The sequence below is a fragment of the Oncorhynchus mykiss genome, unplaced genomic scaffold (genome assembly GCF_013265735.2).
Source record: "Oncorhynchus mykiss isolate Arlee unplaced genomic scaffold, USDA_OmykA_1.1 un_scaffold_654, whole genome shotgun sequence".
In the NCBI taxonomy this organism is placed as follows: domain Eukaryota; kingdom Metazoa; phylum Chordata; class Actinopteri; order Salmoniformes; family Salmonidae; genus Oncorhynchus; species Oncorhynchus mykiss.
In genome coordinates this window covers 42,744-47,885 of record NW_023494101.1, presented here as the reverse complement: position 1 = coordinate 47,885, position 5,142 = coordinate 42,744, and positions in this window count along the sequence as shown.

The window sequence follows — 5,142 nt, the reverse complement described above, 5'->3', positions numbered from 1 at the left end:
TGTATACTTCCACCAGAACCTGATTCTTAAATTAGCCTAAATAACCAGAGGAAGAAAAAAGACAAACTTGTTCTTTACAAATGGAGCCATAGGCGTTGTGGTGGAGCGTTGAATGTTTTCACACCCTATTAATTTATTTATTCTTCCTCTCTCTCCCCGTCTTTCACTGTTTCCCCCCTCTCTCTCTCTCTCTCTCTCTCTCTCTTTCTCTCTTCCTCATTCTCTCTCTCTCTCTTCCTCATTCTCTCTCTCTCTCTCTATCTCTCACTGTTCCCCCCCTCTCTCTCTCTCTCTCTCTCTCTCTCTCTCTCTCTCTCTCTCTCTCTCTCACTGTTTCCCCCTCTCTCTCTCTCTCTCTCTCTCTCTCTCTCTCTTCCTCATTCTCTCTCTCTCTCTCTATCTCTCACTGTTCCCCCCTCTCTCTCTCTCTCTCTCTCTCTCTCTCTCTCTCTCTCACTGTTTCCCGCTCTCTCTCTCTCTCTCTCTCTCTCTGTCTCTGTCTCTCTCTCTGTCTCTCTCTCTCGCTCTCTCTCTCTCGCTCTCTCTCTCTCTCTCTCTCTCACACTGTTTCCCCCGCTCTTGCTTTCCCATCCTTCTCGCTCTCTCGCTCTCTCGCTCTCTCTCTCTCTCTCTCTCTCTCACACACAGTTTCCCTGCTCTTGCTTTCCCATCCTCTCTATCTCTCTCACTGTTTCTCCTCTCTTTCTCTCTCTCTCTCTTCTCTCTCTCCTCTCTCTCTCACACTGTTTCTCCCTCTCTCTTCTCTCTCTCTCACTCTCTCTCTCTCACACAGTTTCCCCCGCTCGCTTTCCCATCCTCTCTCTCTCTCTCTCCCCTTCTATCTTCCCTACATATGGAATTTAAAGCTACACCAAGAGACAGTGTGTTGCGCCAGGGAGATCTCCCCGCTGCCAGTGCTCTCCTCATTCTCTCTGTTTAATTTTCCCTGCTCCATATGGCGTTACAGACAGTTCACCTGGGCAGGCTGTAGCAGAGCACTGGTAGAACGGGTAGAGTGGCGGCCGAGCGCCGCTCGGCTTTCATCTCGCCAGGCGCAGCCGGCGAACGTCCTCGGGGCCCAGGCCTGTCAGCTGTCTGTGCAGAAGCCCCCTGTGCTATCACCCGCCACGGTCCACCCGGACTGTGGCAGCCAACACAAAAAGAGAGAATGGAATCAATTGTAAGCACCTGAGATTTGCTCAGGATAGGTGGTTTGGGGAGAATGGGGTCAGTGTTTTGGGTGGGATGTGGGTGGATTTGAAGGCAGGAGGGGGCTTTTTTGTTTTTGGAAAGAGGCTGCTGTGACGCTGTAAGGGGGCTCTTGTACTCACCCATTTCCATGTTGGAGTGTGTGTGTGTTTGTGTGTGTGTGTGTGTGTGTGTGTGTGTTGTGTGTGTGTTGTTACTATACGAGTTGCCGGAGTATGGGTAAACAGTAAAAAAACAGTGGGGGCGGGGAGGTGGCGGGATAAACAGAACACACGCCATGGCGTTTTCCATCCTGTGTTGTCTTGATTAGATTGACGGCCTCTTAATTCCTCCTCACCCCATGTGGTGATCCATTTGCATTCGTTGTGAGGAGAGTTTTCTAATGGGAGTTTTCTCATGGCTCTGAAAGTCTTTGAAGACAGCAGACTGGATGTGATGTGTATACAGCCGCCGGGGCAGCGCCCCCCCTGATTGATTGGGGGGCACTTTCCCTCATCTCCATTTTAAATTGTCCGCAGGGAAGAAGAAGAAAGAAGGAAAAGAAGAAACAGGAAGTAGAGTAGTTCAAATATGTTTTGATGGTGTTGTTTTATGAAGGGATCACATAAACATGTCAAAACTGTAGAGGGATTTAACAGATCAGTGATTGCACTCCCAAGTATTGAGTAATGTACACTTTTTGACACCATCCCCATATTGCGTTGTGACGCGGGGACTTTCATATGATGAAGTATCACATTCCAAAAAACATGTTGAATGCTTTATGCAGAGGCCTCATTCACCCCTTGTCTGGGAACGTTTTTTACTTCTTGATGCTCTAGCTATTGCTCCCCCTCAACCCTGAACATCTCTTGCCTTTCAGATCAACACACAGCTGTTAACATCTAGAGAAAAAATGGGAGACCGATGGCGGTATTGAGGTGTTTCAATAAGTACCGTCTTTCCCTGTCTGTAGACTGAGAGAACAGCTTCTAACATGGATGACTGAGTAGGGAATACCACCGTCTCCCTGTCTGTAGACTGAGAGAAACCCACTTCTACGTGATTGACTGAGTAGGAATACCATTGTCTCCCTGTCTGTAGACTGAGAGAAACAACTTCTACATGATGACTGTAGTGAATACCATTGTCTTCCTGTCTGTAGACTTTGCTGCAGATCTGAGAGAAACAGCTTCTACCTGATGACTGAGTAGGAATACCACCGGCCTCCCTGTCTGTTAGACTTGAGGACGGGGGAAAAAACAGGTTCTACATGATGACTGAGATGGGACTGAGTAGGAATTTACCATTCTCCCTTTTCCTGTAGACTGTTTTGAGGAAAACAGCTTCTACCTGGGATGACTGAGTATGAATACCATTGTCTCCCTGTCTGTAGACTGAGGAGAACCAACTTCTACATGATGACTGAAGGTAGGAAAAAAAAAAAAAACATTTCCGTCCTCCCTGTCTGTAGACTGGAGAGAAAACAAACTTTCTACATTGGGATGACTGAGTAGGAATTACCATCGTCTCCCTGTCTGTAGTGACTGAGAGGAATGAACAACGTCTACATGATGACTGGGTAAGTAGGAATAATACCACGTCTCCCTGTCTGTAGACTGAGAGAACAACTTCTACATGATGACTGAGTAGGAATACCATTGTCTCCCTGTCTGTAGACTGAGAGAACACAGTTTCTACATGATGACTGAGTAGGAATACCATTGTCTCCCTGTCTGTAGACTGTGAGAACAGCTTCTACCTGATGACTGAGTAGGGAGAATACCATTGTCTCCCTTTCTGTAGACTGTGAGAAACAGCTTCTACAAATGAGACTGAGATGACTGAGTAGGAATACCATTCTCCCTTTCTGTAGACTGTGAGAACAGCTTCTACCTGATGACTGAGTAGGAATACCATTGCTTATAACCAAATCTGTCTATTTCTGTTTGTGGGATTGATGACTGTGATGAAACGAGGGGAGTTTCATTGAGTTGACCTCGAGTGTCCATCCATTGCCTCTGAAATGTTGTTCCCTCAGAAGTATTGGAGTCCATTTTGAAACCAAGACTTTAAAAAAATCCATATTTTTGCCTCTACTCTTATTTGGGGTTATTGTTCATGATTAGAGTTGTTGTTTAAAACTGAATGTGAAACACAGAACACTGTTGTTTTCCTCTGCAGGATTCAGTCTCCAGTTTGTTGTCCACAGTAGTCGTCATTTTCAAAACCAACTCTGTATCAGAAACAACAAGGGACTCATTGAAAGGTTAATGTATTGTTAGACCGTAATCATCATATGAAGCGCTGATTACCCCCAGGACAAAATTATATATATACTACGTTGTGATGTGTAAATTAGATCATCAAGTTATATCGTTCAATGACTATGTTAAATGGAAAGATGGGACGGCATTGTTACGGCTCACTTTGTCGACGCCAGATCAAATTACTGTGTACGAAAAGAACAAACTCTTGACAAAATAGAACTCAAATAAGTTTGCCTTCCACAATCCAATTTCAACCCCTGAGCAGCTTGCAATTTTGTTTAGTAAAATTATTTCTGAATGAATTTGTTTTCTGTAGTCGCCCATAACGTATGTCTGAATCAGTTAAAATAGGTGTAGAGGCCATGAAGGGCCTCTTGAGAATTTACCACGAGTTGCAAAGCTGTCAGTTAATTCAGAGAATGAATCAATAGAGTTCTAACGCATTATCAAAGAGCCTACGAAACAAGCAATTAATTGTCTAAACATAATGGGCCATCTAGCTCAAAGCAGAAAGACCTTGGGTCTCTTGTTATCTATGCATTAAAAACGTTCTCCCTGTCTGACTTACAACTCCGTTTCTTGTGGTGTGTGTTGAGCTTTTCGGCCATGAAAGAAACTTCAAAGACTGTTTTTTTAAAATTCATTTTATATAATTTATCTGAAGTAAAATAATTGAAACTGTTGATGAACAAAGCCGTCATTTCAGGTCATTGGACTTCCACGTACTTTGTGTTGGAAGCTGTTGGTTTCCTGTGGAGTGGTGATGGATGAAGACAGAATAGTCTATACGGAGAACCTTGTCATTTGGTAGTGTCTCACCAGAGATGACTGGATAATTGTTAGTTTTAGTGGTCGACCATAGCCCCCATGTTAGCCTCTTTAACTTTTTATTCTCCTTCTTTTTAACAACATTTAATTATGTTGTATCGTTTGAGTGGAAATGTTTGCTCAGCCTGCAGATTCCTATTTGAAATATACATTATGCACAATTCATTCTACAAACCCTGCACCTTTAGACAACCTGGAGGGGGTAGCAGGGAAGATGAAATGAACAGTGTGAATGAATCTCTTCCACCTCCCCAATGAGAGCAAGACTATTAACGTTTGGGTATTGTGTGTATTATTATGTAGATGGTGTTAACCACATGCCACCGGGGGGGATGCCATCATATTCTCCCAGTGATCATAATGTGTCCAAGTGTGTGCTTTTGATTATGACATGCTAATTACATATTGCCTCTCTCTCTCTCTCTCTCTTCTTCTTCTTGTCTTCGTCTGCCTTTACAGATTCAGAAAAACCAAGGATCTTTAATGGTGAGATGTGATGTATTTTTCGTGGGGGGAAGACAGTGTTTCACCCCGGCAGTGTTTCACTCTCCAGCAGATCCCTCATTTGAAACGTCCCACAAATTGCGTTTTTTTTTTTTTTTGCATTGAAATGATAACGGGGGCCTTAACTGCCTGTATTAGATTAGATGCTATTATAGAATAATAGAAAACATTCAGGAAGCGATGGCTGTGCCGGAGCTTGGTGCATTTGATTAATGTGAATACCTTTTTATTACATTAGTGATTTTCTCTGCCACCTCTCTGTCGTAACGTCTCATGTAGACTAATACTTCGTTTTCTTCTTCTGCCCATCTCCTCTCTCTCTCTGTTCTCTCCCCATTCAAGCCTCTCCAGT